We start from the raw sequence: 9,596 nt of genomic DNA on the forward strand, positions 1-9,596 counted from the left end.
CCTCTCATTATTATATTAATATTAAAAAAAGTAATATTAATATCTAATAGCACTAAGACATCCGTGCTTGCTCCTTATATGTCATTTTCAAATCTTACTGCAATTTAATAATAAATTAAAATAATAAAAAAATAAACAATAAATTAAATAATAAACAAAAACAAAATTATTGAACAAAAATAAAAATCACAAATTATTCAAAGTAAAGTTTTTCAGTTATAATATATCGTACACTTTGTACCAAATAAAATAGATAGAATGACACGAAGAACTTCGTGATTATTTCTTATTTGCCGATATGTGTTATTAACACGCTGTATTAATGCAAACCTGATGTCCGTTAGCTCGTCCTTATTGGAAGGAGGGATCTTCTTGCAGAAAATTGAAAAAACAACTCAAATTTAGTCCTTAACTTTAAATGCTTGTACCTAAATACAGACATTTAAACTATTATGAACTTTATGTTTATAGGAAGTTTTCTGCTTAAATTGATCCCAGGAAAACACTCTTTTAATATGTACAATTCGTCATAATGGAACACTCTGTATATAGTGAACATATTAACAGTTGATTTTATAGTGCGTCTTTCGCTCTAAAATACAAATATAACTCATATGAAACGAAAAGATAATAAATTAAAATGGAATATGTACGTTTTCCGGTTATAAAATTTTATAGTAATAAACACTATAAAATTCTCTCCGTGTAAAATTATTATTAACAAGTTCAAAATCAGGAAAAGGGCCCTTGAAAAGAAGGAAGTTCTCTGAGCGTACATACATTAAAGAAAAAGTGCTTCGCATTAATGATTATAATTGCATAGGGAAATAATTATAATAGAGAAAACCATTTTTATAGTAATCATTTTTATAATAAGTGCTACTATAATTGTAGTAATAATAATCTTATATATGCATATTGCGACCATTACTTTCTTATTAAAACGCGACAAAAAAATATCACCGAAAATGACTATAATTTCAATGAGATTAACTATCGTATTTTTTCATATGCGGCTACAGGATTAAATATAGAGAACACTTCGCGTTTATGTTCATTGCATCGATTCATTTAGATACAACAATTGTAGATCAATCGATGAGGATGTTTTCTTGACAATGCAAGGTGAGCGAGCACATTATAATGAGATATCATTCACGACAGGAGGGTAGCCACCGTGCGAAAGTGCTCTCTCGATTTCTCTTCTACGTCCGAGAGAGCCATATTTTTAAAATTACGAAGCGGTCAGGCTGACGTACGGTTATATTGATGACACTGGTGTACCGGTTAGCCGATTATATAAACACAAACAGAGATTAACAAAAATAGTTTGCCCTACAAACAAATCAGCCGCGTGCCAAATCTTACTGTTTTCTTACTTTCTCGTTAGACTCGCTGTATAACGTTATTGTACTTGTGGATTAAATCGCTTTAATCGCATATATTACAATTATGAAGGTGACTGCGTTCGCTTTCTTTTCTACAGATGCACTGTTTAGGTTAATGATTCTTTATATATATAACAAGCAATAAAAAAAAATCCGATGACTCTTTGTCGAGATGCAAGCTTGAAATATCGTGTGCGAAGGATATCCGGGATTGTTCGTTCGTTGTTATTATCTTGAGCGATTCACTGTAGGATCTTTGTAGCGAAAGAACGATACACTACCAACAACGCTTCATTAATCAATCGGAATATATTTGACAACCTTTTAAAAGAATAACGACGTATCGAACGTAGGCTATGTTCGACGTAACAAAGCGCTCAGTGTGCGATTAATGATTATTGCCTTCGATTGAAGTATATGGAGGGAATATTAAAGCTTCTTTTTCATGTAAATTATTTTCAATTTTAATCGAGCTAGAGTAGACTGTCAATAGAATTTATATCTTGCTAAGAAACATAGCAATTTTTTAATAATATCCCAGTAAACACCAACCAGCAATATTACAACAGTGTTATAATTTTGCACTGAACAACATAAATGCAATATAACATAAGTTATATATAACAATCACATCGTTAAATATGAAGTTATAATATTGATGTAATGTAGGTTGATGTTTATTGAATGTAATGTGTATCCGTCACACACACACGCACGCATGCACGCACACTCTTTTATAGTTCCTAAAATATGAACGGCGCACGTGAAACGGAAGGGTAATAAATTAAGGTCGATATGTTGTTCGGTTACAAAATTCGCTAATTTTTAATGTAAAATTCTCTCCGTGTATACTTTTAAATCCCTGATAGACCCATAATAGAAGAGTATACCAATGACAGTAAACGTTCACTTAACTATTGTGTTTTCAGAACCATATTGTTTAGCCAGTAGCAGAAAGATTATAGCGCTTTTTTCAGCGCGATATAAATTTTGCAACGCATCCAACGTATCCAACAAGAAAATTTATTATTTCACTGTCATAAATTTCACTGTCAGAAAATAAATTTTCCTATTAGATACCGAAATAAAGATACGGTAAAAAAAGTCTGTAGTCTCTCTGCCACTGATACAAACCGGCACAATAGCCTAACAAATGAAGTTGCATTTTTCGATGACGTATAATATATAGCCAATAGAAAAAAGATTTCAACATTTTTACCTAGATAAATCCAATATCTAATAAGAAATTTTATCTTTTGATAATTACTAATAAACAACTTCTCCTAGTGAATGTCGAATGCATTCTGATATCCACCAAAGTAAAAATGTTGCAAACTTTCTTGACTATAGCTCTTATGTAGAGCTGTATGAGTCTGGAAAATAATGTAACCTCGTGTGTTAAGGCTATTGTGGCGCTCTGTGTTCATTATTATTACGGAATATTCTGACGCAACAAATAAGTGCGACCAAAATACTTCGAAACGAGAACGATCAAGCGTCGGTCTACGACTCGGAAATCTTTCTTTCTCTCTCTGACGTGATGCACGTTATATAAATATAGAATCCATTCTTTTAGCCGCGAGTTAGAGACTGGGATAGTCTTTTCCCGATTTCGAGGTATTACACTGTATATCTTAATTAAATTAAATTTTAAAAAACGATAAAAACTACTTTCATTCACTGATAAACGTTAATTTCTGCAGTCTGTTAATAATAAATAAAAAAAGATAAAAAAGAGATTATCAAAAGTAAGGCGGTTGATATGCACTCGTAATTTTATCGATTCTTCTCGATTCTCAGCAAAAACGCACTACAACGACAGAAATTAACCATATCATGCAAAGATATAATTCATATCTTTGATCGTCGTTAGTTTCAATTGATTTTATTATTAATTATTGCTAAACCACAGTCGTATGTATGTGTATTATATTATTACATCCCGATGACAGTGTAGTTAATAATAATCTTTAAAAAAATATTCTCAGCTGTGACTTTTTCATTATTATTTACTGGACGCATATGTGTATGTGTGTGTGTGTACTGCAAACAATTACGTAATAGTAATTATTTCTTATATTTACGTAATAGTTCTCTCCATATTTCCTTAACAATTATATAGATCGCTCATCGATAACAATATTCGTCAACATACGATACAATATGTCTTTACATTATTATTAACATTCTCACAGTGTTCTTTATATTCATATATAATGTGTGCATATTAACGGCTATTGTCTATAGAATATTCCGCTGGAAGCTAGTTTGCGGATACACCAGATATCGAAAAAGTCTTCCGCCCATATGTAATGGTCGTAAGAAGCACGTAACATTCGACACCCGAAAATCTCTTTACGACAAAAATCGATTTTATAAAAAAATATGATTTATACAGTCGGGATTAAGCATACGGAAAAGTTGAAAATCGCAGAGACGAGACGACGTAAAAATTTATAAAAAGCTTAGCAACAATTGCGATCAGATATATATATATATATATATATATATATATATATATATATATATATATAATATATAATATATATATCAGGGGAAAAATGTATATTTACTATACGTGCATATACATAAGCGAGATTATAATAACGAAATGACTTTATTGTTCTCGGCGCACAATATTCTATTTTCACGAGTCGAGAGACGCTAAAACATTAAAACAATAAATCCATAACAACCGTATTATTGTACACTCATAAACAGAAAGGTTACACGTAATTTCTAAAATGAATTTGCGAACTCTCCGTCTTCTCCAATAAAGTAATTCGTTTTCTAACTGAAAAATCCCCCCACTGGACAGAATGGCTAAATTCACAAACTTATTTGAAAAATTATGGACAATCTTTCTGCCCACGAGTGTGAACAACTGTTTAGTTACGCGACCGAAAGAAGCTATTTATTTTAAAACAATAATAACAAAACATAGGAACAATTTGATGAGAAAAAAGCGACTTTTCACAGTGGCATTTTATTCGCGGTCGCGCAAAAGTATAACGCAGAGGATTGCATCGGGGACTGAAGTTCACGCGAGCGCGTGCGACGAAAGACCGCAATCGATCGCGCTCGCGAGAGACGACATATACGCACGTCAATCTTTGAGTATAAAATTAGAAAAGATCTATCGGAGGATTTGTATATACGAAAAAATTCCCGCGAGATCCATTCTCGCCGGTCGGCGCATTTTTTCTTCTTCTTCTTCGTTTCCCTTCGGTGCGTAGTATATGATTGCGAAACAGTTTGAACACATTTTTTCTAATAAAGTTAGGAAAGTGCATCAAATAATCGCAAGGCATTATTTGCACGAATCTATGCGATAATCTGTTAAGAGCTGAAATGACAATACATGAGATCCGACGTCGCAATGACGACGGAAGATTCAATAAAAATGCAAGTATTTTTATTATATTTTTATCTATCAGATAAAAGTATAATAAGGAGGCAATATTTACACCTGGTATTGCCATCTTGACTCTTGTCAAAACTGATTATCACGCAAACCCGTTATAATGCAAGCAGTGACTCCTAACCTCGATCATTTATTGCACGTCTAACTTAATCGGGAAAAAACACGTGCAAACCGTTGTGCAAGCGAGTACATATATGTACATACATTGCGAGAAAGCAGTCATAACACATAACAGCACGATATGTATAGGGTTTATTATGAAACAATAACGATTTTTATAGTCTCATCATAACCATGACACCTCTTCAGGGATTATTAACATATATGTGCACACAGGTCGACATAACAGCCTCAACGCATGAAATTATAATCCTAAATTAGAGCGCATAATATGTACTTCTTATGGAAAAGTAAAAAATAGTATAATTTCAAGTCTTAAGGGGATGCTGAAGCTGAAAACTTTATCTGTAGAATACTGACATTTTTCTGCAAAGTTTACGTTGTATTAGTTGTACAAAATTACAAATGCTTTTACGCAATGATATGCTAACGAAAATTACGTACTATTTCTGAATAAAGATAAATATGGACGAAAGAGCATTTGAGATCCTTTGAACACACTTATAAAATTGTCCAAAAGATATCACTTTCCCCTGATAATTCAATAAATAGTTGTATAATAATGATGAAATGCAGACAAAACAGATTCATTTTAGTATTTCACTATTATGTGTCATTTCACTATTTATTAATCGTCAGCGGAGAAAGATATCTTATGGATAATTTTACAAATATGCTCAAACAGTATCAAGTGATTTTTCATCTATATTTATCTTTATTTAGAAATGACATGCAACATTCGTCAGTATGTCGTTCCTCGCTTCTAATATCACAAATCTGACATGGCCGATGAGGAGCCATAAAAATATCAGAAAAGTCGGCAAAAAAATTTCTATATTTGTATGATTAAGTTTTCCGCTAAATATAATAAAAGAAACAGACATTTATATAAGTTCTGTATGTACAAGAAATATGAAAAGAACAATATGATTGTATTAATGATGATCGTTTCTGCATTATCGACATCTCTTGAGCTCGTCATCGACTTCAACATCCCCTTAAAACTATATGCATAATTTGTGTATGTTCAAATCTTCACGCGTTTAATTTTCCCTTTTTTTAACTTAAACATAACAAAGATATAAGGAACATTATTGTAAGTAAATATTCATCCAAAAATTCCCCAAAATAAAAAGAAATCTTATCATATGATTGTCAAATATCAAGCTTACTTTAAAATAGGCATACTTCGTTATTATTCGATGAGCAATCATAACAATATAATATAATCAATATGATATAATCATGATTCTTCGTCAATATGTATTTAATTTTTATATACAAATTAATTAAATATGATTTTATAACGGTAATTCTTATTACGGTAATTAAAACGATTAATTAATAAAATAATGATCTATAAATATAAATTTGTAATTATACTTTCAACCGAAGACTGAGTTAATGGATTAATTACAAATTGATTACAAATCTGTAATAATGCTTTCCAACAAAAATTTTAAATAATTTATGACTATACATATCTACAATTAAATCATTTTGTTGTTAACAAATTCGTCCCTGAAGAGATGAACACGTTGGAAACAGTAAAATAACTCGATACAAAAGGCACGCCTGTCGACACCAATACACCGACGCCACCTGTATGCGTATGCATATATAAAATACAACATAGTCTTCTCTAAACTCGTACGAAGTTGCTAATCAGGACTAATATCGTTATATCTAGGTATGTTTTATTATCGTTTGTCGTCATTGCACGCCGGCTAATTTATCACCTTCAACCTCCGCACGTGATTAGCCCGTATTAGACTATGAAAAACAATAGCGATATCGCAGTACCGTTCAGCGGAATATGATACGCAAAATTTTCAGAATCTTCTATTTTTAACAAAGAAACATACGAAAATGGTTCCTCGCCGATTTTGGTGGATTTTTAATGTTTACAAAGCAACTGAAAGTAAAAAAACAAATATTTTTTTATATGTTTTCTCGTGCACTTAAGAGTTAAAGCAACCTCTTGAAAGAAATTCGTTGAAATTAATTGCAAATATCTTCAAATCTGTATGATGTATGAAAAAATATATTTTGTACAAAGTGATTTTATAGTAGTCAGTGCTCTTTTTAACGGCAATAAAAGCCATATAGCGTGAGCTACATAGCGTAGTTATTACACGGCATTTATCAAATATGCAATTTCAGAAAATAACATTGACAAATATGGCTGAATTTAGTATAAAATTTTTCCTAACTTTAGCCTTTAACTTCAGAAAAATTTCTAAAATTTTAAAAACGTTCTAAAATTGGTTTTAACTTTGTAAAAATTTTTTAATTTCGTAAAAGTTTCATATGATTTGCTAAAATAATAATATCATATCCAAAATCCATCGATGAGAGGCACATTTCTCTGTAGGATGAATAACAATATTATATTTTTCTCTCTTGACATTGTACAACAGTTACATCAGGCATTTTACATCAACGCAGCAAATCTCCGCTCAACGGTTCGCTTATCGCATCCTTAATTATTTAGAAAAACATTCAACGGCAAATTGACACAAGACTCTCCTCATATGCTCCTTCCGATCGCGCGTAGAACGCAAAATTACAAACACGATTCCTCGCCCCTTTCCTCCGGACGAAGTCTTACAATAGAATTTCTCCTCGCGCAAGCTACTTATATACAATACATACATAGTACATTTGGCTTCCAAGTAAAAGTTCGCTAAACCGCCTCGTAGTGCGACCTATCGAAAATAATCCTCGGCTTCGAGGCACTCATTCTATATCTTTATCGGCGATATTTCCCTGGCGTGACCAAATACATGGGCGATCTATTAACTTTAATCTCGATATCGTAAACTCTGCAAAGGTACTCCTTAGGAACGTTTAAATTGTGTACTCAGACACGGCGAGAGCAGGTAGAGTAAGATGTAGCCGAACCTGATCAGACCAGTTAAAGAGTCGGCGGTTCGTGAGGAACACGACTTTTATATTGTCAGTGAAGATATAATATACAGTCAGTGCAAGAAAAATCACTACACTTTCACTTCGATGAACTATAGAACGCATTCTGTATCCAATAGAAAAAATTGATTTTGTAAAAACTAGCTCGAACAGAACAAAAACTCATGATGACGTCAAAATTATATCAAAATGACTAAAAAACTCACTTTTCAACTACAATTCGATCACTTTCTCGTCATTTTGACGTCATCATAATTTTTTGTTCCACATAGGTAGTACAAAAAAATATCTTGTTTAATGATTGATTATAATAATCATTAAGATTATTATGATCTTGATGATTACACAGGCCGACATCAATTTTAATCCCTAGGCTGCAAATAACTTTATACACGTGATTCGATATTTAAAACTTCAATAAGTATATAAATATAATTATAAATGTTTTATTTTTTTATATAAACGTTTTAAATGTTTTGATAACTATAGCTATCAGTGTACACGTTAAAGGATGCAAAAGATTTATAATAGATATATGGATTATTTTTTTCTAATTTATTAAATATAATAATTGATTTTAGTAGATTTTTCTACCATGCTCAAATCTATTGTCTAAATTTACCTATCATTTCTTGTATTAGACTTATTTTAATCTAAAAATGCCTATTTTTAAATTAGAATATCTCGGACACCTGACGTAATAGAGCAATTTGGGCAACGGATTTGGTTTTAGGATGCCAAAAATCTTTGTGATCATCCATATAGATTTAGAGATCGAAGCAAAAGTCAAAATTTATCGGCCTGTGTGTTATGAATAATTAAGGTAATATAAAGATTAATGTAAAGATTAATAGTTAATTTATAATCATAAATTAATTCTGATTAATCTTAATGATTATAACTAAACTTTATTTTAGTGATCTTAATTTTGACATAGACTGTTAACGTCTTCGTCATGAATAATGCTGAAAAAGTTTTAGCTATCATTCATTATTCATTAAAACGTTATTAACAAAGAATGTTCAATACAATAAATATATTTTTTTTACCACAAGCATGTAACAACAATGAATATATGTAAGCGGCATTTTTCCTCTTGCGCATCTCATCATTATTAAAAAGATACTTAACCCAATTAATATAATTTTTAAAAGATTTTTTTTATAAAATCTTGCAGTAACATCACAAATAAATATACAAAAAGAATGTGTGTGTGTGTGTGTATATATATATATATATATGCATATATATATACACACACATGTATATACGTATACATACATATACAGGGTGTCTCGCGTAAGACGTACCAAAAAAAAAATATAAGTAGAACCGATAAAAGTGAACAAAAATTGTAGAGGTCGTTTTTCAAACAACCACATAAAATTTCGAGATATTAATTAAAATAGTTGAGCAAATCAGAGCGCGCAATGAGACAGGCGGGACATACGGCTCGCCGCGGTCGACGAAGAAAATGGACGATTGCTCGCGAGCCTATCACGCAGTGTCAGATCTAAAACGCAGTCCTCATCTCTAGGCCTATGAGATAGATCCGCAATCGCGGTTGTTTGAAAAACGACCTCTACAATTTTTATTCACTTTTATCGGTTCTACTTATATTTTTCTTTTGGCACGTCTTACGCGGGACATCCTGTATATACATATATATATATATATATATATATATATATATATATATATATATATATATATATATATATATAGAGAGAGAAAAA

This window comes from Odontomachus brunneus, unplaced genomic scaffold (genome assembly GCF_010583005.1).
Source record: "Odontomachus brunneus isolate Ranch 3 - 2012 unplaced genomic scaffold, Obru_v1 Obru_scaffold_086, whole genome shotgun sequence".
Classification (NCBI taxonomy): Eukaryota; Metazoa; Arthropoda; class Insecta; order Hymenoptera; family Formicidae; genus Odontomachus; species Odontomachus brunneus.